Source organism: Danio rerio, chromosome 25, assembly GCF_052040795.2.
Source record: "Danio rerio strain M-AB ecotype USA chromosome 25, GRCz13ab, whole genome shotgun sequence".
In the NCBI taxonomy this organism is placed as follows: domain Eukaryota; kingdom Metazoa; phylum Chordata; class Actinopteri; order Cypriniformes; family Danionidae; genus Danio; species Danio rerio.
Window position 1 is genome coordinate 13,573,430 of NC_141045.1, and position 27,286 is coordinate 13,600,715.

Sequence of the window (27,286 nt, forward strand, 5' to 3'; positions counted from 1 at the left end):
TATATATTATTCTACTCTATATATTATTAATAATAAACATAATTCTTATTCTATTTTTATATGCATATTCATTCAATACATACATACAATAAATAATTGAATAATTTATGTAATAATTAAATAAATCACCAGTTTAAAAAAAGCCCAGGATATTTGATTATTATTAACTATAAATTATTTATTATATAATTTTTTTATATTAAAAGTGTAGTAAGAATATTAATTTAATTATAAACTAATATTGATATACTGATATACTTATTTTTGATCATTATTCTTACATATACATATTATTACACACACACATACACACACACACACACACACACACACACACACACACACACATATATATATATATATATATATATATATATATATATATATATATATATATATATATATATATATATATATATATATATATATATATATATATATATATATATATATATTAAAATAATAAAATATCCTGAGCTGTTTTCTTTAACTGATAATTATGTACGGAAAACAGCTCTAGTCTAAATTAGTTATTGAATTATTGTTCTTACTATATTTTTATAAAAAAATATATATATTTTAAATAATTTAATAAATAAAAATATTAAAATATCCTGAGCTGTTTTCTTTAACTGGAAATTATGTACAGAAAACAGCTCAGGATATTTTATTATTTTTAATCATTAAATTATTATTCTTACCATATTTTAATATAAAAATATATAAAATCATTTGTTTAATAGTTAAAAATACAGATACAGTTTAGGATATTTTAATATTTTTAATTATTAAATCATTAATCCCATTATATATATATATATATATATATATATATATATATATATATATATATATATATATATATATATATATATATATATATATATATATATATATATATAATTTAATAATTAAAAAATAATAAAATATAATGATCTGTTTTGTTTAACTGTAATAATATACAAATACAGATTTTAACTATATACATCGTATTCCATAAATTAGAAATGCTCTCATTTCCTTTATATTTTACCTCATGCTATCTGTATTTTTACAGAGCTCAGACTTGTCTGCAGACTGATTTTACAATGAACCCATGCACATTCAGCTGATCACAACAAACCTCCAAAGACCCTCTAAACCATCAAATCCAGTCACGTAAATAATCCTAAACAATCTTAAACGACCAAACCCTTTTCGATCTAATGACTCTCCCTCTGTCTCTCCCTCTCTCTCCCTCCAGCAATGTAAACCAAAACCTCGAGTGACTTTTATTATGAAAATCGACTTACATCTTTCGCCAGCCCCGCGGTGACGTCAGTCGGATCGGCTAAATTGACAGGCCACCTGCAGGGATGCAGCAAGGCTTTAAAGGGACAGGCGTCGGATGCATGGGATGCTTTTGTTACGGCACATGGCGAGAAGAAGACTGGGCTGTCATCTCCAGCGAAGCGTCCTCCGCAAACGCACGTAAGACATCCTTCATTTCGACTCTCTCGGTCACTGAAAAACAGCTTTTTCGAAAGGTTTAGCAAAGACGGTGTCGAGTCAAAACAAAGTGGTGAGGATGGAGTTCAAATGAGATTTTATTTTGGTTGTAATTAATTTTTTTTAGCAAACAACGCCCTTGCGCGTTCGGATTTATGTGCTGTTTCTTCATTAAATCTGTTATATTTTTATTGAACAGCTACTAGATTGGAATTGCTAACATTAAAAAAATAAATAAATAAATACATAAATAGATGTGTGTAGAATATAAAAACGCACAGGTCGCGATGTCAGCTCCGAATGCTTTTGATCATACTAAATTAAATGTGTGCATGTGTGTGTGTGTGTGTGTGTATGTGTGTGTGTTGTAGGGAAAGTTGCATCTAAGTGCTGATGATCCTGATCAACAGGTGACAAGAGCATCAGCACATCTCCTCCAAGTGCCTTAGATGTAATTTCACAGGATTTGGGGGATGAATGCACCACGAATCATGACCCTCCTCTTATTTTTATCCATTTGAGAAAAAAAAAAAACATCCTCATGATCCAAAACGACGGTGTTTTTCATAATTTCTAAATCTCTCATTCCATCAAAATAATCTCTCTGTCCCTCCCCAAGTCAATATGCTTTTTTTTTTTTTTTTGCAAAACTTCTATTGATTTTAGGGAGAGGAGCTCCTTGGAGATCCGTAATTCCCCAGCTGGTGTGTTGAGCGAATGACTACAATTAGATTTGGAGAGCTGTTTATTATAGTTATCCTTGGCAAATCCAATATCGGAGCAGTCCTCGACATCCTCATCTTTCTAATCATATAGAGGTGGTCCTGGTGGCCTTTCCTCAACGTTTAGCTCCGATGTATTCCGGTGGCAATTTAATGCAATGAAGTGACATGCTCTCCTGGCTGAACTCCAGCCCTCGAGGAGGGGGGAGGAAGGAAGATGTGAATTCGCACATCTCCAGGTGGGCTTGTGTCAGTGTGTGTGTGTGTGTGTGTGTGGAGATCTCGTTCAGTATGCTGAGGGGATGGAGGGGGGGATGGCTTGCTTATAGGGATATCTGGTCGTTTGTTCGCTCTTGTGTCGACTGTGTGTCTTGTGTGGAACACAAAATGTGGAGAAAAGGACTGACAGTCTCTGTTAGATTTCAGCGCTTCTTGCTTTGTAGAATGAAAATGAATAGACACCGAGGTCACCATTTTTGTCTTTTTTTTTTCTCCATAGAAACAGGAAAATAGGTTGAGAGCTAGAAGAACGGTAGAATTGTCATGTTTACAGTGTATGTGTGTTCAGTTTTTCAACTTAAAAATACTATTTTTATCTGCAATTGTGTCCTTTTCTTGCCATTTCTAAGTGAAAACTCCCATTATATTTAAGGATGGATCAAATAGAAATAATTTCAGCTTTTTTTTCTTGCAGTATAAACAAAAATAAATAAATTTTTAATGCTTTTATTTATTTTTTTTTTCATTTGAAATTGACTACCAAAGTGCTTTTAAATAAAATCCTACATCAGTTTCTTCTACAGCTCGATAGATGCAAAAATCATTTGTTTTCCCAATACTGTTGTATTTTTTATCGCTTACAGCACACACAAATACACACTAAAGCCCTTAAAGCATCTGCAAACTACATATATAAACACATATATATACACCCCTCACAAATACGAAGCTATACAATATTATATTTTTACATATACATTAGATTAGTCAGTACTGAAGCCAAATCTGGAACTTATCTAAGAAAATAAATTACCAAAAAGTAGTACACCTAAATTTATATGTTGTAGAAAAATATTAAATGCAAATTTTTGTGAAAAAATGAAGAGAAACAAATAAACTGAACAATTTAGTTGAAGTTTTGTAGGTTGTAATTGTTTTGCAATATTTTGCTTGAATTTTTTTTATCGTTCAGTTTTTTTTAAATATGATTGGTGATTAAAATATGATTTTAATAAATATATCAGTTTAATAAATCTGTTTTGTTTAAATTAACCAAAAACATTGCCTATATTCACTGAGAAATGGATAAAAATACTCTATTATTCTGAGCACTGTATATATAGTAAACAAAAATGCTATTTTTTGCTTCAAAAAAGCCCATCTTATGTCACTTTTCTGAAGCAGAATGCAAAACAAATGCAGCAAGGAGGTGGATGAACTCTTGAAAACAACGTGTTCAAATGCCCACTCGCAGAAAGATATGCGAGGAAAAGGGCGCATATAATTAGCTTCCGCCGGATATGTGCTAGGCGTCTGCTCTTCAATCAATTTCAGCACCACAGTGTTGGACAGCTCCCAGTGTCACCGCACACAACGAGCGAGTCAATGGCAATCATTTCCAACAGCACGGGATCAGCCCCGGGGACAATTTAGCAAATGAATGATTTATTTGGTAGCAGAAGCAACTCGTGTTAAAGCCTCCCTCAGCAAATCGCAGTTTGACCCTCAAGTGTTAGCTTTTAGTTGGTGAAGGTATATAATTACTGGTGTATATACAGTGCTTAGCACATATGAGTACGCCTCCATTTTGATTAAAAATTAATATTTTATCCATTTTTCAGTGAATATGGTTAATATATATTGGTGCATTTGAACGAAGCAGATTTATTAAACTGATATATTTATTAAAATAATACTATTTACTCACCGAACATCCTTAGAAATTTAAAGATAATACATTAAATTCATGCAAAATATTGCAAAACAATTACAAACTACAAAATTTCAAAAAAATCATATATATATTTTGTTTCTCTTGATTTTTTTGCTATTTTAAAAAAATATATATACATTTTATATTTTTCCCAAACATATCAATTTGGGCTACTTATTTTTAAACCATTATTGCAAGTTATTTAGTTAGATTAGCTTCATATTTGGCTTAAGTACTGACTAAACTAATGTATATGCACAAATATAATATTGTAAAGCAACCTATAGAAAACATTGATGTAAATGAGAGATTTGTGGGGGGTTTACTTGTATATGCTGAGCACTGTGGATCAAGGTGCTATTTAGTGCACCAAAATGCTAGAATATTCCAACCTACTAACTAAAAACCAAATAATAATCGTTCCTCTCCCTTTTTTAAGTAGTGAGACATTATTTACTCTCTAAAACCAAATGTAAATGGGTTTTGTTGAGCACACAATGAAAAAAAAAGTCCAAAAAGCTTTTTTTCCCCCTCCCTTACATGAACATTAGTTAGACTGAGCTGTAGGCTGGTTAATCTAGTCAGAATGAATTATTTCTTGCGTGGGGCTTAGTGACGAACCTCTGAAGCACTGAACAGATGTTCTCAACCACCTGTTAGATGCTGACGCGTTCAAAGTGCATATTGCAAGATCCTTAAAAACGATTGCGTTGTTGTCTCTCGATGATGCACAGATAAACCGAACGCAGGGATGTTCAGTGCAGTGTTGATAACCACTTTTCATTACAAATATAATAAATACATGACGTTATCTGGCAGGAAATTAAATTAAGTATGCTGTATGTAATTACAGTTGGTCCCCGTGAGGTCCTATCTGATTTATAGACATACATTATGTGTGTAGGAGAGACAGGAGAGTTGTAACACCATCGTTTTAACCAGTTGGTAATTATATTTTATATAGCATCAGTCTTTGTATGGGTGTCTACACCTTTTTTTTAAACTGTGTTACAGTGTAACTACACATATAATGCTAGATTTATTACTAAGGAACGTAACAAGGGCACAATAGAATATAAGAGTGTTTTCCTTAATGAGGACAAATTTACAGGTAGGAAATCTGCAGGTATGATATATTCAACTTGATCTTAAACTAAAAATGTACTGGCTGAACAGATAGGTATAGTTGTACCTTCACTTTAACATGATGAATGCACAATTTATATTAATTCAGCATATATTTAATGCATTTTATTAGCTTCTTCAAAACAAAAAATGTTTAAAACTAGCTATTTTCGTCAAGTATGTTCAAGTACTGTCGTTCACATTGGGGGTTACTATTAAGGTTACAGAGATTGTAACAACAACACTCCTGGCATCATTTTACATAATTAAACTAAAGTTTTCAATTTTAATACTACTTTAGGTTGTATAATTTGCAATTCGGAATATCATATTAACGTTTTACCTTAAAAAACAAGTTACTTACGTTTCAACAACGTGTTACACACCTCAGCCTGACATACGAACCTAAATGTAAACAAAAATCTTTGTCATGCAAATAAAGCTTGATTTAAACCGAACTAAACAAGTTCAGTGGCTCGTAAATTGGCAAAAACTCACACATATAACATTGGTAGATGACAAACAGCGAAGTTATCGATAACCCCTCGCTGTTTTATCACAACTCATTGATCACGTGCGGTCGCTGTGGACGCGCGCGCGAGCAGGAGGAGGTGACAGGTTGTCTGCGAGCGTCGAGATGACACATTTACATGGAAAAACACTTCCAGAAATGGCAGCCCAAATGGTTCGGTTCGTGTCGCAAGCAAAAAGAAGAAGAAGAAAAATCGTTCTGAGCAGGTGTTCAAACAAGAGGATATGCGCAATTAATGCAATTAGATGCAGCTTGGTTACCAAAATACTGGAGTAGGTCGGAGTAAAATACGATGTGTTGCCTTTTCACCTTGACCTGATACACTAAACTAAACGCTTATCGATGTTTTTAGTCAGGTAAAGTCCATTTAAAGTGTCAGACTAACTGTAAATATGTTTAAACATCTGTAACACGGTGTTTTCTTTACGCATGACACGTTTCAATTTGGTTACCTAAATACTGGAGTTGGTCAAAGGAAAATACAAAGTGTTGACTTTTCACTCGTGACCTGAGACACTAAACTAAACGCTTATGGATGTTTTTAATCAGTGATTCCATTTAAAAGGATCAAGACAAACTGTAAATGTGTTTAAACATCTGTAACACTGTGTTTTCTTTAATCATGACTCGTTTCAGGGTTTAAATATCATCGTATCTGTTGGTTAGAAATGTAAGCCTACAGTTATTACTTAACTGACACATTTTGGTTAGAAGCAAATATTGCTTTTTCCACAGGATAGTACTACAGGATAGTAGCATTAGCAGAAAACTGAAAAATGGTGACCATATGGCACAAATGTAATTAAAACTGCATATCAAATGGCATACAGAAATACACATGCCATGCTCTGAAAACAGTGTATTATTTCATGTTTAAGAAGCATGTGTATATTAATAGTTATTACCATACCTCCCTGGTTGGTTGGTTGATTAATTAAATCAATAAATGAAACGCTGTATGTCAGCTTCAAAATTTTGTTTTTTTTTTCATATTAGAAATCAATTTTTTTTTTCTCAAAGAGGGTTATGGAAATATACCGAAAATAATTTCATAGAGAATAAATTGAATATAATCAGACATATCATGTTTGAGTTTTGTATCCCTCAGTATAGATTAATACAACTCATTCATTCATTCATTTTCTTGTCGGTTTAGTCCCTTTATTAATCTGGGGTTCCCACAGCAGAATGAACCGCCAACTTATCCAGCAAGTTTTTACGCAGCGGATGCCCTTCCAGCCGCAAAAAATCTCTAGGAAACATACACACACACACAACGGACAATTTAGCCTTCCCAATTCACCTGTACCACATGTCTTTGGACTGTGGGGAAAACCGGAGCACCCGGAGGAAACCCACACGAACGCAGGGAGAACATGCAAACTCCACACAGAAACGCCAACTGAGCCGAGGATCGAACCAGCGACCTTCTTGCTGTAAGGCGAACATGCTACCCACTGCGCCTCTGCGTCGCCTAGATTATTACAACCAGTGAAGATTATTAATTCATTGCAAGTGTAAAAACCCATTATAAGGAGAAAAAATAGCATATTGTAATTGAAATCTACAGATACAAATGGATAATGAGTGATTCAAAGAAACGCATGTCTTTTCTTTCGATTAGGCTAAAAAAGCAATAAAATAAATGCCTAAAATCTCAATTTTTGTCAGCAGTGTCTCTCCTTAAGATGAACGTGAACATTAAACATTTAAATAGCCACCTTAATTACTTAATCACAGATTACAAAGCATTTGGTTCCACATTTGACTGTTCTGTAAAACCTGCACGCTTTCAATCAAGATGATGGTGGTCGAGTACGATAGTGATTTCAGGGCATTTTCTAATCGCTTAAACTGACAGAGTTACAACTCCCCTAGTGTTACAGCACTCCCCCAAATCCAATATCAAATAACAGCTGTGCAAATACATATAAATCCTAAAAGAGCCTCCGCTTGCACAGCTCCCCAGTGGTAGCAGGTTCCTCCTAGACAGTGTTTGAGTTCGCAGCACTGTGCATTTGAACAATTCTCTGAATTGGATTGGATCTTCAGAGACCTTTCGGGCTCCTCTTGTTAGTGTTGATATTTCGGAGCGATATTAGTGTAATACTGTGGAATCTGCTGAAGCATCATCAGGACCTCAAGGGCCTTTTAACGTAGCCGTTTTCACGTTGGCCTCTAACCTTGAAGAAGGCGATGCATGTTTTTTTTTTTTTTCAGAGAGTAGTTTGGACATCAAAACGTGAGAGAATCTCAAATGAGCGATGGCCATTTGTGGCTGTGTTTGAAGTGTGAATCAGGCAGTGCCAGTGACAGTCTAGCGGTGGGGGGATGTGAGGGTGGATGTGGAGCAGCTGTCCAATGGGAGACCGCAGGCCAAGAGGCCGCAAAACACATCCACTGGTACAAGAAGAGGAGAAGGGTAGAGATTTACTTATTTCTGAGAACTTCTTTCTTTCCCAAGCAAAATTTTTATTCAGTATAGTAATAATTTTTTTTTTTTCAGTGTAAATGATTTTATATATATATATATATATATATATATATATATATATATATATATATATATATATATATATATATATATATATATATATATATACACACACAAAAGGTATTTAAACATAAAAAATATTTAATCAAATGACTTGTACAAGTTATTAATTTAATTAATATTATAAATAAAAACCTTTAAATTGTTTCTGACTTTATAATCAAATAACTTATGCACAGTATTAATCTAAAATATATCAAAGTAACAGTAAAAAAAATACATTTTAGCTAGCAGTTTAACTTTTTATTAATTAAATATTTAGCAGACATTGTTTGATTAAAATATTGTTTTTGTAATAAAAGTTACTTAAAATATTAATTACAAAAAAATTGTTTGAACCATTGCTAATTGTATAATTAAAATGCCTATAAATTAAATTCATTTAAAATATATTAAAATTAATGAAAATCCATTTTAATTTTGTAAAACTGATTAACTACGGTTTAAAAACATTATCAACTTATTTTATTTTTAAACATAACATAATTAATTTATTTTTTAACATAATTTAGTCGATTTTAAGCCAGTCTGACAGATTATGTTATTTATTTTTTTTAACGTTTTGGCAAACTTCGAAATCATATGAAGTCATACAATCCAATTCATATGAAAATGTACAATTTTTATAACCAAAAAACATCAATTCTCTCCTCTAAGCACAAATGAGGTGTAAGCAGATTGTACAAAAATGTGTAAATAATATACAGTTGAAATCAGAATTATTTGCTCCAGAATTTTTATTAGTGTCTTGAAAAATATCTGGTAAAATTTTATTTAATGTCATCATGGCAAAGATAAAATAAATCAGTTATTAGAAATAAGTTATTGAAACTATTATGATTAGAAATGTGTTGAAAAAAAATCTCTGTTAAACAGAAAATGGGTAAAAAATAAACAGGGGGGGGGCTAATAATTCTGACTTCAACTGTATAGGTGACAATTTTATGCAAATCAACCATTGATCCAGCACAATATTGACAGATTTAGGAATTGCCATGAGATTGCATTGTTGAAAAAATAGTTGCTTAAAAGAAATATAAAATAATTTATAAAATAAATAACTTCATTCTCCAAAAACCTTCATTGAAGCCTAATCTCCTCATGTTTCTGACCCTCTCGTTTCGAATGCAAATGTTTTCCGGTTTTAAAACCAATACTTATTCATGGTCCACTGTGTCATTCGCTTCCACGGAGAGCTAAGCTCGTGGATCCCAAGGGTACGTAGGCTAAGAAGCTCTGCTTTCCTCTGTTAGGCCGTGCAATTGAATTACAAAGCAGGAAGTGAGCAGGACTGAGATTGTGCACAGCAGGGTTCGAGATGGCGCATGTATGCTGTGCAAATCAGAGCACGTCTCGGAAGAGATATCGCTGTATGTATTTTCTGTTCGTTTTAATTACAGATAAACATCTACCACGGATGCGAGTCGATATGTGCATTTATCCATTATGCAAGCATGACAATCCCTCCGTTTCCTTTCAGGTCTGCGCTGAATAACTGTGGGGAGAAGAGCATTGACAACATCTGCCGGTGGTTGTGGGTGAGTATTTGTTCCTTATTTTATCAACAAAATTGAGATTTAAGTGTAGTTCCAATACTGATAAGTGTATTTGTACTTGATTTGGTATCGGCCTGTATTGAATATTAAAACCACAGATAAAATATTACAATTAAAAATGATAACAACACACACACACATACATGTATACATACTAGAGCTGCACGAAATTGTTATTCTGCAATATATTTTGCAATATGAATACAATTTCACCAGATGATCTAATATCTCTATTTGTAAAGAAAAAAAAAATTGTAAATGTATGTTTTTAGATTCATTCTTTAGTGGGTGTCCACCAGCATAAAATCTAATAAACAATCCACAGGCATAGATAAATACAATAGAGAAAAAATTGAAATAAACAGTGTTTCAATGTTCTCAGAGTCTAACATTATTCAGGTACAGTAATTGAATAATAAAAATGTATCATTATTAAAGTGTACAAACAGTGCAACTCATAGTCGCAGGCTTCAAAAACGCATGCAAATGATGAATTATAATACAAACTCAACATTGCATATCCTGCGACGTGACTATTACGAATGATCACATTGCTTAAATGATATGCTGTGCAGCCCTAATACATACTGTACATTACGTATATACGTGTACGTTTTTTATATATATATATATATATATATATATATATATATATATATATATACACACACACACACACACACACACACATATATACACACACACACACATACGCACACACACACACAGTATAAAAAATTATGTACAAAATTATGTACAAAATCAGTATCAGCACTATCTTTTTCATTCAAAAGCACTATTATTTATTCTAAAAATGAATTACACTGTTAACTGTGATACGTAACAAAAAATCAAAATGATTATTTAAGTTTTATACTGTATTTATACAGGGACCTTTCGAGCTTCTCTTGTTAGTGTTGATATTTCGAAGCGATATTAGTGTAATACAGTGGAATCTGCTGAAGCATCATCAGATCTTCATATATATATATATATATATATATATATATATATATATATATATATATATATATATATATATATATATATATATATATATATATATATATATATATATATATATATGTGTGTGTGTGTGTGTGTGTGTGTGTGTGTGCACTAATCTGCTGTGTTAACTGTACTACTATTTAAACTTTATACATAATTTTTATCAACCAATTATCACTTATTACATTTATTAGCCTTAATGTATTTAAAATAGGGCTGTGTCTTTTCAGGAAAACATAAAAAATATATATATATATATATATATATATTATTTTTAATTTTTTTGACAGATATTGGGATTGTGATTTGATTTACGATTACAATTTTTTTAGTCAAGTTCCAGCTCAGTAATCTGTAAGCCATGGCAACAAATCTGCAATAGCTCTGAGAAATTACCTGTTCTGTGTCTGTGACTTTGAAATCAAAATATTCTCATATTACTGCTATATATTATATATATATATATTACCCTATTATATATTACCCTATAATAATGCTGTTTTTTTTATTTAATTCGTCTATTAATGCATCTGAAACAAAGACGCCATCATCCTACTTGTCAGCACTTTTGTCAGCTATTTTTTTTTGTGGACGTAGTTCAGTTGCGCAATTCAGATTGGGCAGAACGAAAGTGCGCTTACTCAGTTGGCTGGTAAGACTATAACACACAGTCAGCCATCACTGATTTGCTTTGGGTAGGGAAAATGAAATTTTATATATATATATATATATATATATATATATATATATATATATATATATATATATATATATATATATATATATATATATATATATATATATATATAAATATATATATATATGGATATAAATTTTATATTGCAGCCTCTTGCAATTTAACTAATCGCAACGTTTCAAATTGCAATTCGATTTCCATTTATCATACAGCCCTAATTCAAATGAAAACAAATTTTAATTGAGATCAAATCTAACATTGTCCTTTTGAATTTTAATATTATATTAGAACATTAAAAGTTCAAATAATAGTAACTTTTTTTACACATGCACACCCACATACTGTGTATATATACTGTATCTATGAAAATTGTGTACAATATCAGTATCAGTCACTATTGCATACACGCATACATGCATACATACACACATACATATACATACACAAGTAGTATTATTTACTCTTTACCATTACTATTTATTGTTAAAAAAGAATTACTGCTAACTGTGATGCTGAACAATTATCATACTGTACATGTATAATCTTGTATGTATATATGTATGTGTGTGTGTGTGTGTGTGTGTGTGTGTGTGTGTATTTACACACTAATCTAATAATTAGCTACTATATAAAATGTACTACTACTATTTAAACTGTATATACATACATTTTTAATATTTATTTTTTATTATCAGCCAATTATCACTTATTATCTGTAATTAAAACAAAATTTAATTGAGATCATTTCCAACATTGTCCTTTTGAATTGTAGTCCGGCATAAATCTTGACCCGTCCAATCCCCTACCTACTGAAACAATGTGTTGAACCCATTGGCCGTGGTTGCCATGCGACGGCCACTTATCAAGGACAGGTCTTAAAGATCAAACAGGTGTGGTATCCAGTTGCCCGCCGTCCTCCCGTTGCTATGGACCTTTGTCCGTCGCCGGGCACAGGTGTGCGAGTGTACACAAAAACACGATAGAGGGACACAAAGCATCTCGCCTGAGCGCCGCAGTGCCATAAACTGCCCAGCGACCTGTTTGTGCTTCAGAAAACAGACTCAGGGTTGGGGGTGGAGAAGGAAGTCAGAGTGAAATTCGACATCAGAGGTGGGCACAGCGAGGGGCCATGACTGACGGTCTGATCGCTAGCACTCCTTACTGTCCACCGCAGGAAACTCCCCGCTAGCACTTCCCCCACACAGACACACACGTCACGCTCATCGCCGTGATGCTGTTTTTAACATGGTTTTCAAACCTTCAGTCAATATGCAGCTGCTGTCCTCCTCACTATTGCTGTGCTTCTCTTTAGGTTTTAAAGCAACAATCCTCTATTTTGGCAGGGGAATGCTGAAGGTGGCTTGATATGTTGAGGAAACAATGCATCAAATCATGCATTTTTACAATTTTTTTAACATTAGTATCAATCATAACCAAAAATGTGTTCATTTTCAGAATTTTAACTGTGAATTATTTTTTTCTTTTTCAAATATTTCCCAAATGATGTTAAACAGAGCAAGGCATTTTTCACAGTATTTCCGCTTATATTTTTTTTCTTCTGGAGAAAGTCTTTGTTTTATTTTGGCTAGAATGAAAGTGTTTTTTTAATTAAAAATAATAATTATAATATAGAAATTTAAAAACTTCAGTTGTTTACTTCTGGCATTAAATCATTTCCTATTTACTACATGCTAATTCTTTATTTTTATTAATTACAGAATTAGATAAAGTATGAAATCCGAGCCAAATGGTAGAAGAAATCATTAAAAATTATTTAAAAAAATATGTAAATTCTAATAATGCCTGAAAACTCAAAATGGTTTAGCGTGATTATTAAATGATGAAGACTGCTGTAATTTAAATAATATAGAAATAAATACAGACAAAAGAGCAACTTATGGTAACAGTTTTAGTGACTTGAAGTCTTGAAGTCTTGAAGTCTTGAAATATAAAATGTGTATTTGAAACATGCACTAAAATTTGTAATGAGATTTATAAAATTTTTATCATGGTTTTGTGCCAAAATAAAAGCATATTTAAGTTTTAAACAATTACATAAAACCATATTAGATTTGTAAGTTGACTGTTAATAATATTAATAATAATAAAAAAAAAAATTTTTCATTATTTACTTAAATATTAATAATAACAATCAAATTTTATTACATGCGTTTTCCATTTTGTATAATCTCTTTTTTAGTGAAATAGACTAATAAGGCCATTAAGAAATACACATGGCTGGTAAAAATTTCAATAACTACGTTTCCATTCACATATTTTTTTTCTCTCTTTTAAATATTTTCCAAATGATGTTTAAAAGAGCAAGGAATTTTTTAGTGACTTGACAGTTCATATAAAATGTGTATTTGCAGCCTGACCTCACAAGAAAACTTAAGTATTTTATTTTTTATCAGTTTAGTGTCGAGTTCAGTCGTACAAAAAAATGTAAGATTTTTTAAAAGGAGGCAAGGCACCCAACTCTGCCCCTAAACCCAACCGTCATTGGGTGATGAGCAAATCGTACTAAATTGTACAAATTAAATCATACGAATTAGCCACTAAATAAAAAAGCTACGAATTGGCGTGAGATTTCATTGGTTATTTGAAACATGCTGTAAAAATTTGTAATAAGAAATTAAAAGTTCTGATTTTAATTAAAATGACAATATAAAAGTTTTTTTATTTTTTTTAATTCTGTTGTTGGTTTTGTTTGTTCTATTCATGGTTTTGCACCAAAATTAAAAGCTCTATAGGCTCGTTCACACCGAGACACTTTTCGTTTGCGTTTATCGTCAGCGTCTTACAAGACGATTTCCGGATTCAAACTCAAGCGATTTGCACTGGCGTCAAGCAGAAGCGTATGCAAAATCACCGCTTGACGTTAGATGGCGCTTCACAACTTTAAGCTTCTGACATCCAGCTTATAACGCAGAAGAAGAGGAAGAGGGAACGTTGACACGCTTGTTAAAGTTACTGGTGACTCGAACAGGCATGGATGGTTAAAGTAGCAGCTCTAGCTTAAGCGATGAAGAAATGATTATTGTTCACAGAGCAATAAGCAGCTCCATGTTCATACCGCCTTTGGGCATCTTCTTCAGTGTGCGCTCGCATTGACAGTTTTGCGCTTGAGTGCTGTTAACTGTAACTTCAGCAGCTCTGTGCACGTGAACAAAAGTGCCAACCTGATTGGTGAAGAAGGTTTTGAGGCGTTTGAGCATGAGGCGTTTTTTTTTTTTAATGACGCTTTTGCACCTAGCGCTTTGCGTGTTGGTGTGCACGATCACACGAGGCGTTAAATGTCGACGGAAAACGCAAGCAAAAAGCGTCCAGGTGTGCTCGGGCCTTTAAACTTCTATTTAGGATTTAAACAATTACAAAAAAAACATAAATATTTAAATATTAGTTTTGTAAGTTTTTTTTTTTTTTTTTTTTTTTTTTTAATCAATCAGTCAGTCAATCAGCTTTATTTATATAGCACCTTATTACAACCAGGAGGCTGCCCAAAGTGCTTTACGGTATTAAAAACAAAATTTAACATTATTGGCATAAGATGGTAAGAACACAAGTGTCAATATAACAATAAATCTGAATTTTGCACTACCGATTATCTAAAGCAAATCTAAAAAAAAAAAAAAGGTTTTAAGTATTGCTTTAAACAGTGCCACATTTGTGATGATGCAAATTTCATAATGTTAATGATTATTAAAAAATTGTAATTATTTATTTCAATTATAATAGTAATACATTTTTATTTATTTTTTTTTATGAAATAGAGCAAGTAGAGTTTCATGGCCATTTAGAAATAAACATAGCTGGTAAATTTGTCACTGGCCATTGACAAATATGGAGGTTTTATTAAAAAAATTTAGGCCATGCATACAGTAGAAATGGAAACAAAAAGAGTGGAAAGGGGAGTATTTTAAGGCCAAATTGGAATAAATAGCACCAAAATAGTGCAAATGTACATTTTAAATGTTAATAAAAAATTTTTTTAAATGTTTTAATTTTGAAGCCTTGCCAACAACCCATCAATAAAGAATGCATTGTAATGCAAAAATGGCATGGGAATAATTTAGTAAAAATATTGCAAATTTTATAAAATCTTAACAATAAAGGCTTTTCAATGCATCATTATTAGTTCCGTAATGAACTTTTATCATCTATGAAACCTTTGCCTTTCTCAAAGGTTTTTTTATAGTGGACAAAAGGTTCTGTAGAATAGATATTTTAAGAACTGATCACACAATTCTTTGTGGAACCAAACTAATTCTTCTATTGTTAAAAGTGCAAGCACACACAAGGGTTAAATCACCTTGAATGCCACCGAAATGTGTTAAATTCAATTTCTACCCATTGATTAGAAAGATGCATGGCTGTTTGGAAGCACACAGCGTATTGAATCGTCGATGGCGACTATAAGAGACAATCAGATGTGATTTGAGCACAATGGCCACGAGGTCATCTGACTTCATTGCGACATTGTGCAGTTTAGAAAATGGCAGAATTGATTTTTTTTTTGCTGCTATAAAAACTGGCGGATGCACAATTGAGGTAATCTGATTGTACGCCGAGGAAATCTTAAACGAATAAGGGGTTTTCGCAACACGTAGCACACCGTGTATGCAGGCGTTTCTTTAAAAAGGACGATTTTGGACTGCATATCTGCATGCAGTTCCCGTCTTAAAAGAGGGTGAATTTCCACAGACAAACATAAAAACAGCAGACACACACTCTGATACGACTGCCAGTTACCTCAACCCAAATCCAGCATCCCTCTGACAGGCAGATTGGGGGGTTGCGGAGCAAATTCACCACCTCCACATCTCTCCAATTTCAGCACTGTAAAATAAAAAGGGAAAAAGCGGTAAAAGGTGGTTTTGACTGGGCTCATGGGAGAGAGCATGTTCAGGTAATTAAGTGTAGCTTCACTCAGCCCCCTTGTCAAGGCAATTACCGTAAATCATATGCTCTTACCCGCGTTAATTACCGAGAAATCGGTCTGTACACCACTGACTGACAACCACACTCCGTCCTGCACATATTTACAACAATAACAATTATCCGATGTACCATTACATCTGGAACAGCTGTGGTCAAAACAGATTCTGCTGCTGTAACCAAAGCCACTGAAATTTGGGATTCATTTAACCATCGTTTCACATTTCAAATCAGCTGATATTATTTTTTAAAACAATCTATTTTACTGGGATTCGAAGAAAATGATTATCAGATTATCAGAAAGTGCATTTATGTAAATATTAGGGCAACACTTTATTTTACTGTGTTCTTTGTAAACATTATTTAATAAATACAAAACTTTTTTAGCATTATTAAATACAAAACAATTTTAAATAAATTACATGTAGTTAATATAGGAGTATTGATAATTGGCCACTCCTTTACAATAAGGTTTCGGTAGTTGATATATTTACTAGCCTTAACTAATAATGAACAATATTTATCAATCATAGTTCGACATTAACTATTGCATTATTAAAATCCAAATTCAGTCGGCGCCAATACCCTAGTGGTTAGTGCGTCGACGCATAGCACCGAGGTGCTCGCAGCGACCAGAGTTCGATTCCCGTATCGAGGTCCTTTGCTGATCCTTCCCCTATCTCTGCTCCCCACACTTTCCTGTCTCTACATCTCCACTGTCCTGTCAATAAAAAAGGTGAAAACCCCTTAAAAATATATATAAAATAATTCCAAATTCATGCTTGTTAACATTAATGAACCATGAGTTGACATGAACTAACAATAAATGGCTTTATTTTCGTTACCTGACATCAACAAAGATGAATAAGTATGGTTATGAATGCATTGGTCATTCGTTCGTGTTAGTAAATACATTAACTACACTTTAAAATAAACACAGGCTTAACTTAAAACTGTAAGGCAACTTGCTGCACAGCTTTTTTGAGTTAGCTCTACTTAAAACTACAGTTGTGTGGGTTTCAGGAAAAGACGAGGACTCAAATGCAGGAACTCAAATGGGTTTACTAATAATAAAAATAAAACAAAAAGGGAACTAAATCAACCTAGAGGGGGAAAAACATGACTAAAACAAACTTGACTGGGCTGGCCGGGAAGAATAGTGCTGGACTGGACAGGACTGGACACTGGAAATAAAGATGAAGAACTGGCACAGGACAGCAGACAAGAGGGAGTTATAAGCAGAAATAATTCACAAGCAAACAGATAAACTGAATAAACGAATAATCGGATAACAAGGAGGGTGCTAGACAATAGACGGGAAAGCACATGACAAACTAATGTTAACCTAATTCCTTCAAGTTGTCCAGACACCAATCAATTGTGTGGAAGCCAACATTTTTCACAGCGTTTGTAGCCTGTAAATGCTTCTTCTGTCGTAGATTTGTAGCTGCAGGAATGGCGCTGAGTTTTGTCTCTGCGTTCAGTCTTTCTCTGAACTCAGAGCAAATCAGCCAGAGAAACTCCAGCACTCCTTCCTCAAACATAGACAGACAGAGAGAGAGATGGAGAGAGAAAGAGACACACACAGAAAGAGAAAGAGAGTAGGAAGTGGGAAGTCACCTCCGTCACTGTAAGTCACCCACCTAATCAGCTCAGTGCAGAGAGAGAGAGAGAGAGAGAGAGAGAGAGAGAGAGAGAGAGAGATAATCATGTGAAGGGGTGACTGAGCAGCCATGTAAGGTGCTTCTGCTCTGGACGGGTTCACTGGATGTGAAGGGAATCAGATTAGGGAAGGTGTCCGGCAGGGTTGAGGGATGACGTGATGGTGTTACTGTGGTGTTATTGCATTAAAAAAAGAATATCAGAAAGATTTTCTTTGTTTCCTAGTTAGGGTTAGCACACTAACAAGCAAGAAAACTAGCTACAGTTGAAGTCAGAATTATTAGCCCCCTTTAGTTTCTGTTTACTTTTTTAAAAATATTTCCCAAATGATGTTTAACAGCGCAAGGACATTTTCACAGTATGTCTGATAATATTTTTTCTTCTGGAAAAAGTCTTATTCGTTTTATTTCTGGCTAGAATAAAAGCAGTTTTTAATTTTTTAAGAAACATTTAAAGGACAAAATTATTTTACTCTTGAAGTTATATATATTTTTGGATAGTCTACAGAACAAACCATTGTTATACAATAACTTGCCTAATTACCCTAACCTGCCTAGTTAACCTAATTAAGCCTTTAAATGTCACTTTAAGCTGTATAGAAGTGTCTTGAAAATTATCTAGTAAAATATTATTTACTGTCATCATGGCAAAGATAAAATAAATCAGTTATAAGAAATGAGTTATTAAAACTATTATGTTTAGAAATGTTGAAAAAATCCGTTAGACAGAAATTGGGGGAAAATATAAACAGGGGGGCTAATAATTCTGACTTCAACTGTATATGTGTATCATACTGAGAGATGCAGTTGTTTTTTTTTATTTTGGATGCCTTTTCTGTTAAGATTGGACACACACACACAAGATGTTTTGAAGGATACATTACCACTACTTTACAAAATGTCCTTTTTTTTTTTACTGAGGAACAAGAACAGATTGCTTGTTAAACATTTTCACTCTCGTCCTTTCTCTGTTGTTTTCATGTAAACCTTCAGTGTTTACTTAAGGTCTTTGTTTTCTCAAGAAAATCGAAAAAACCAATTCATACCTGCAACTCAGTTGGGATTTATTTATCGCTTCAGACGGGGAAAAAAGGTGCTTCCGTAGTTAAAATAATTGCGTTTTCTCCCTCTCTCTCTCTCTTTCAGCAATTAGTCATTATCAGCGCTCCACATCTGCTGTGGAACATTTTCATTTTAAACATCTGAATGTGAGTCGAACACGTCTCTGACAAGACTTTTCCAAGCTAACTGACATCATTACCTGCCATAATCGTCTGCCCTAATGCATTTTTTAATTGTTTTCTTTCCCCAATACACCTTCCACACATGAGTTGAGCAAAAAAAAAGCGTACTACCTATTAAAACGAACATCTCGTCATCTCTGCCTGACCAGCTATTTCAGGTGTCTCCATTAGCGAGACGCGCCACGTCCAAAACTGTCATCCCTATAACATGCTCAACAATCCAAAAAATGGAGACAATTGATTTCCGCCTGCCACGAATGATCGTAATAAAGTTTTACAAGCATGACGAATCCCCAGAGGTTATGATCTATGCACATTCTCAAAAAAAAAAAGAGAGATTTCTCTTACTCCACTGAATCATCTTTAGACAGTATAATTGGACATTAGTCTTAATTCTTGTGATCCAGGAGCTGAATTGAATGCTCGCTCCTCTTGGCTGGACACCAAACGAGCTTTTTTCTCTTTTCTAATTGTGCCCGGTGAAAGGCGACCGTCCTAAACTGAAGAGCGTAATTTAACTGGCCTTAATAAAGGATTACTATTCAACGTAAGGCCCATTATTTTTTCCTACTAGACTCCCGACTGGAGATAAATAGGAGCGGTGCTCTCACCTTTTTTTTTTTTCCCCCTCTTCTTTCATTCTTTTTTCTTTCTCACTTGCTCCCACTTCTCTGGAATCTTAAGTAAATGTATAAGTGCGTTGCGGAAACGGGTTTGGCTACTTACAGAAAATGAGAAGGGGGATAAAAAAAAAGGAGGCCTCGACTTTATTCATACGAACTGAGGAGCCTATTATGGCTAATATGTTTTTTTAATGGGAAAAACCATAGTTGATCCGAGCTAATTTCCCTTGTGCGGCTTGGGCTCTGAAAGTAATCCATCACCTCAGTATGAGGCGGCGGCGGCGACCGGCCACGTCTCTAATGAAGCTCTAAAGAATTGCGCTGTCAGTCTCCGCTCAATGGACGTCTGCGACACAATTGTTGCTTTCTCTTTTGTACGTGTTAACCCAAGCAGGGCCTTATACAAAATGAATGGGCCGATGTAACCTTAGCTTTGACGCTCCCCTGCCATCCCGAAAACACCTGTCAGTCATGCTTTTGTGGTCGGCGCAGGTGAGTTTGACATCGTTTCGCTGTACATACAGTACTGGTCAAACGATGCCGATCAGTGAGATTTTACATGGCTTTGATGGAAGGCTCACCAGGAGTCTGAGTTTGTGAATGTGTGAACGTTCACCAGAATACATTTTTATTTATTCATTAATGATTATGGCTCATATAACGATTTAAAGTGGTTCAATTTAGACAGTATTTAAGTTTAATATGATTACTTACAGCTATGAACATGTTTCCCCAGCAAGTTTTGTGTTTCATAGGGAAATTTTACAGGTACTTACTGTATTTTTTGATCAAATAAATGCAGCCCAGGGTTCTCATTGCATGGCATTCGCACAAAATGGGAAGAAATGTGTGTATGGCATGTTTATAAATATGAGAACCCTGGCTGAATTTATTTAATAAAAAATAGTCATTAAATATTTTAAATAATTTTTAAATATTTAATAATTTTTATATTTTATTTTAAATGTGTATATATATATATATATATATATATATATATATATATATATATATATTTGTAATACTTAATTTTATATCTCATAAATTATATTGTATATTATATTATTATATTAATAATTATGAATAGATTTCAATTTATTTATTCATTTTCTTTTCGGCTTGGTCCCTTTGTTAATCTGGGGTCACCACAGCTGAATAAACCACCAACTTATCCAGCTCAAGTTTTACGTAGCAAATAACCTTCCAGCTGCAACTCATCGCTGGGAAATACCCATACACTTCCATTCACACAAATAAACTATAGACAATTTAGCCTACCCAATTCACCTGTACCGCAGGTCTTTGGACTTGTTGGGGAAACCAGAGCACCCGGTGGAAACGCACACCAACACTGGGAGAACATGCAAACTCCACAGAGAAAAGCCAACTGACCCAGCTGTGGATCGAACCAGCGACCTTCTTTCTATAAGGGGAGAGTACTACCCACTGCGCCATCGTGCTCCCCATGAATATATTTTATATTATTAAAATTTTAAATGGTAGTTTTCTTAATGAATGTAGTTTAAAATGTATTTTAAAAGCTGAATTATCTCCAGTCTTCAGTGTCACATGATCTTTCAGATCTCATTATAATATGCTGACTTGCTGCTCTACTATGATCAGCTGTTTTTGGTACTCTGTCGTTATTAACGATTCTTAATTATGGGATGTCAAACTCAGTTCCTGGAGGGCCGCAGCCCAGCACGGTTTAGTTCCAACACTACTTCAATACACTTACCTGTAGGTTTCAAACAAGCCTGAAGGACTCAATTAGACAGTTTGATCAGGCGTGTTTAATTAGGGTTGGAACTAAACTGTACAAGGCTGCGACCCTCCAGGAATTGAGTTTGACATCCCTGCCTTACATGGTCGCCCACTGAAGCTAAGCAGGGCTGCACCCGGTCAGTACATAAATGGGAGGCCACAAGGGAAAACTAGATTGCTGCCGGAAGTGGCGTTAGTGAGTGCAGCAGGTGGTGCTCACTGGTCTGCGGTCTGTGTTTGTTCGAATGCCACAGTATGTAGACGAATTACCATGTTTGTAAACATTAAGGATCCGCGCAGGGAGGTGGCAGAAAAAAAACAGGTGCGCTAGCATTTACAGCGAGTGGATGACATCTGATGCGGTAGAGTTTGTTGTTGTCATAGAAATAAGTTATATTGATTACATATTATATATATATTATTTACATAATGCTTTCAGCTATCATAACAGCTTGTCAACCAGTGATAAGCACAGCGATTCTGCAAAATTAACTTTAAAGTGAGCGGCGTTTGTCTTGCATGTCCATTTGCGATAGCACCCTCCCAATGCATATTGTATAAGATGAAATGGCCAAGCATCCAGCCCCAAATATACAATCTCATTGAAGCTCCAAGTGTTTTAACAAGAGAGAAGTTAAAGGGCTACAAGTCTTTGAATGCCAAGAATTTTGTTCTGTGTTGTCATTTGAAAGAAATAATGTTCCATGATTACCAGATTCAAAACTATGTAATGCTAAAAACCAAACCATAGCCAAAGACAAGGAAAAAAGATGGAGCTATACAAGGCCTGGGTAATCATCAACAAGCAAAACAACTGCAGTCTGACAGCAAACTAAACCTGTAAGGCAGGGTATGTGAACTTGCACATAGAGGTAAAGTTAGTTTTATATTTACACATTCAGACTTTCTCCTTAATAATATCATTTCATGAAAGTATTATTTGCGAATTGTAAATAGCGAAATCATATTAGCAGCCAATGACTATCAAAGTACAACATGTTCACAGTAAAATAAACTGTTAATGTTGTTTAAGTCACACTTGCAGGTTATTTCAGACGGAATATTCAAAGTGCCGTGGTAAACAATACAGGGAGAGTGTCACAAGTTGTCACTGAATGAATGTGTGAATATAAAACCAACTTTACCTTAATTACTTACACTTTCACGCTTCATTCTTAGTATTCAGTGTCCGCAGTTTAATTAACCATGTTTAACTGTTTTTGCTGAAATCATTGCAAATCAAAAACGAGTAGCGTGTATGATTTAGCATAGCGTGGGCTTACCTGATATAAAACTGCAGAGTCGAGTATTTTTAATTAGGTCATCTCGTCACTTCATTCAGGTCTCTTTTTGCCAAAGACGTCTGCGGTTGGCATTAAAAGCAGTGTGGTGTACGGTAAATGTTAAATTTTTGTTTTTTTGTTTTTTTTTTTGACTTTGGAATTTGACATCCTACCGCACAACACAACATGTTTACCATTGCCACGGGTCTCTTTTTGCAACCGGGAACCCGTGTGACGTAGGTTGGTAATTTGTCTATTAATGGGGACTCTATACTGCTCAGTGAGCACCGTCTTCTGGATGAAACATTAAAAATTCGTTAAAAATCACAAGATGTCCTTCAAAAAAAGAGTAGGGGTTTAACCCTGTCATCCTGGCCTGATTTGCCCACTGGCCTCTGTCCATCATGGCCTCCTAACCATCCTCCTATCACATCACTCTGTCTGCTCTCCACCAATCAGCTGGTGTCACGTCATCCAAGTGGATGCTGCACACTGGTGGTGGATGAGAAGATTCCCCCCAAAAATCTATAAAGGACTTTGAGTGTCAGGAAAAGCCCTATATAAATGTAAGGAATTATTATTATTATTATTATTATTGTTGTTGTTGTTGTTGTTGTTGTTGTTGTTGTTGTTGTTGTTGTTGTTGTTTTTGTTTTTATTAAGTACTTTTTCCTGTTGATTAGTTTTGTGGAAACTTGGAAATGTTTAGGATTCTTTAATGAGTTCAGAATAACAAAATTAGTTTTTATTATTATTATTATAAATAAAGTTTAGATGAGTTTAGAAATAAACAGTTTCCACAAAAAGATGAAGCAGCATAACAGTTTTAAACACTGCTGATAATAATAAGAAAAGTTTCTTGACCATCAAACGATTTCTGAAGCATCACGTTGCTGAAGACTGAAATAATGATGATGAAAATTCAGCTTTAAATCACAGAAATAAATTAAATCATAAACTACATTTGATTAAAGAAACTCATTTTAAATTGTACAAATATTGAACAGTTTTACTGCATTTTTGATCAAATTAATGCAGCCTCGGTGAGCAGAAGAGCCATTTTAACACTTTTTGTTTTTGTTTAAATCACACTAATCCCAAACATTTGACCGGTAGTGTATATCCATGACGGTGGAGGCTGGATTTTGTTGTGGTTTTTGTTTTTTATAGCCCTCCGCCCCCTTGGACTGAAAGGAAATAGAGTGTTTCTTTCAGAGAGAAGGAAGGTAGAGCAAAATGCACTCAGCTGTCCTCCTTCAAATGTCACTATCAAAGGTCTAGCATGTGTGTGTGTGTGTGTAAAGAGAGAGAGGTTTTAGCGAAATGATGTGCAAGCCATAAGAAAAGGCCACCTTTCCTGGCTCATCTTTGCTGTTGCTCTATTTCTCTCTCTCTTTTTTTCCCGTACATTGATCTGTCATTTAAAACTGATCACTTCATTATGTCCCCGAATGGCAACGTTACGTGGGAGTCGTGAGCTTGCTTAACCGAGTGCATTCTCGTTTATGACCAGCTTTTATACCCAAGGCTAACGGCCTTGGTGGCTAATGGTAATTCAGTGGATGCTGGATTGATGGGATTGTAGTTTAATGCTTGGAAACACATAAGTGTCGTAACTAAATGAGAAGTTAAGAGAGGGGTATTTGGTTTAATGGGTTTTTGGACCAATGAGGTTTGGTGGGTGGGGTTATAGAGTGATGATGCCTGTATTTATATGGTTGCATCAAATAAAAATTTGTCCAAATGAGCTATACAAATAATAATAATATAATACTTTAATTCATTTATTATTATGCATAATAATAATTTCACAAAATATTAAAATATTAATACAATTTTAGATGTTATATAATAACATATATTTACTAAAGAATGATAGGAAAAGATTTTTGATAACAAATAATAGAATGTATTCTGAGATTACAAAATAGTTTTTACTTTTTTATGATGACTTTTAAACCTATATTTCTCTGTGCAATATAGTAGTGTGTGTTTATATATATATATATATATATATATATATATATATATATATATATATATATATATATATATATATATATTATACAGTTGAAGTCAGAATTATTAGCCCCCTGAATTATGATCACCCCTGTTTATTTTTTTCCCCAATTTCTGTTTAATGAATTCTGTTCAAAACTGAAAAAATTCAAAAATTGTATTATTCTCGCCGAAATAAAAAATAAGACTTTCTCCAGAGGAAAAAAACTTTATCAGACATACTGTAAAATTGTCCTTGCTCTGTTAAAAACCATTTGGGAAATATTTAAAAAGGAAGAAAAAAACTCGAAATATATATAATTTTATAATTTATATATAAATTTAATACACCCACACAGATTCCATTTTTAATTTCAGTTTTAGTTATTTTATTCCAAGTTAATGAAAATTTTAACTATTTCCTTTGCAGCTAGTTGAAATAAAACTTTTTATTAAGTATATTTTATTTCCGTTAACATAGATTTTTATTTCAAATAGAAAAAACATAAATAATTATTTTTAGGGGTTTTTCACCTTTAATTGAGCTCAGGTCACTGTGAGCACCATGGAGCTATATGTCAATGCACTTAATGTCTAGGCTATTGCTGCCAACTCAAATAGCAAAAATTGAATGAAATAGAATTTATATTAATATCAAAATACTGATTTAGATATAAAAAACAAAACAAGTAATAATATTAATCAAATATATTTAGTTTTTAAACAGCTTTAGTTTTAAACATTAACATATTTCAATCCAGGCTCATTCTGAAAACCTACTACTATACATTTCTAGAAAGCGCCATATTCGTCCCAGGAGGTTGTTTTTTTTTTTTTTTTTTTTTTTGAAGTTTCATTTTCGCATATCTATCAGAAGTCGATGTGTACACTTTTTGAGATGTCAAATTTCTCTCGCAAGTGCCATTCTTGCCTGCCGTACTCGCATATATCCACCAGAGGCCGCTGTAGACTGACTGACTGATTGACTGACCCACCCCTCCTCCTTCCCTAAACCCAACCAATAGTGTTTTCAATAGCACCAATTGACCCGCCCACACACTTTTTCCAAAAACAATCGACAGTTTTAAAAAATAATAAATTTTAAAAAAAGGCCTTCCCTGATTTTTTCCACGTTTTCTGATTTTACCACATTCTCACCCTGTTATTTACTTGATTACTTCATTTTTGGCTTCTGTTTATGTCTTACCCACTTTCTGGAACCGTTCTACGCCATACTCGAACCCCGTCATTGTGGTCAACTATTCTCTGCATCTCAAGTCTACCGACGTACATGGCGAGCTACTGAGCAAACTGGTAACAGTAGGAAAGCCGTTCATACAGAGGTAAGCGGTCAGCTTGTAAGCACGAAAAGGAACAGCGTCATACCGCCTCGTAGCGTTCATTTTAAAGACGAAATGCAGGCATACAGACTTCTGGCTGCATAATTCCCGATCTCTAGAAACGTATATAGGGCTACATTTTCAGAATGAGCCTATGTTAGCGTTAAGTTTTTATTATTTAATGTAACTTTTATTTAACAATCCTGGTTTATACACTATTTAATATTAATCTATATAATATAATATAATATAATATAATATAATATAATATAATATAATATAATATAATATAATATAATATTCATGTCTTATGGATGAAATATTTTCACTTACCACTGACAAGTATTGCGAAGAACTGCGAACATCATCAAGCCTATAGATTAATTCTCCATATTGCCTTCTTTTCTCACAATCTCTAACATTTCTTATTTCTTTTTTTCCGAAGGTTTCCACTCGCTAAACCTACGTTGCGTGATTCACACCTAAAGCTCTTTGTGGGACATTTTCTCCAGCACAGACCTGTTATTCGAACTACAGGCACGTCGACTGAATCATCCCTTTCATTTTGAGCCTCATCGGAGCGAACGGGCCGAGGACACAAGGTTTCCGCAGTATAGCCTTCAGATAGAGGCGACATTTTCCAGGCTCTGCAAAGTCTTCTCAATGGAAAGGGCAGGTAATACCACATTATGAGCTCCCATCAGTCTCGGATTTCTCCGGATTCAGGCCGGGGTCCCTGGAGAGCTTCAGCTCGGGTTACTTGGAAGCTGAAAGCACACATATAGCAAGAGCTTTTTAATAAATATTCATTCTCACAGAC

General features: G+C 33.9%; 2 long non-coding RNA genes across 10 annotated transcripts in view; one reads left to right on the forward strand and one right to left on the reverse strand.

The window, feature by feature from the left end:
- Nucleotides 1–27,286, reverse strand: part of LOC147830819 (uncharacterized) — a 75,064-nt gene that overhangs the window by 26,063 nt on the left and 21,715 nt on the right. For 3 of the 8 annotated variants that reach the window (XR_015526265.1, XR_015526263.1, XR_015526266.1), the window contains exons 2-4: nucleotides 26,800–27,233; nucleotides 16,590–16,647; nucleotides 16,368–16,454 (exon numbers count right to left, since the gene is read on the reverse strand). This is a non-coding gene — a long non-coding RNA (uncharacterized LOC147830819). Of the gene's footprint in view, nucleotides 1–6,788; nucleotides 8,201–15,379; nucleotides 16,455–16,589; nucleotides 16,648–26,799; nucleotides 27,234–27,286 lie in introns of those variants that run through there. The other 5 variants (XR_015526261.1, XR_015526260.1, XR_015526267.1 and 2 more) reach the window with 4 other exon arrangements.
- LOC141380912 (uncharacterized) lies at nucleotides 1,395–27,283 on the forward strand. Of its 2 annotated transcripts, XR_015526259.1 has the most exons (4): nucleotides 1,395–1,470; nucleotides 9,835–9,892; nucleotides 26,405–26,469; nucleotides 26,912–27,283. It is a non-coding gene; the product is annotated as an uncharacterized LOC141380912 (long non-coding RNA). The 2 variants fall into 2 exon arrangements; XR_015526258.1 differs by lacking the exon at nucleotides 26,405–26,469.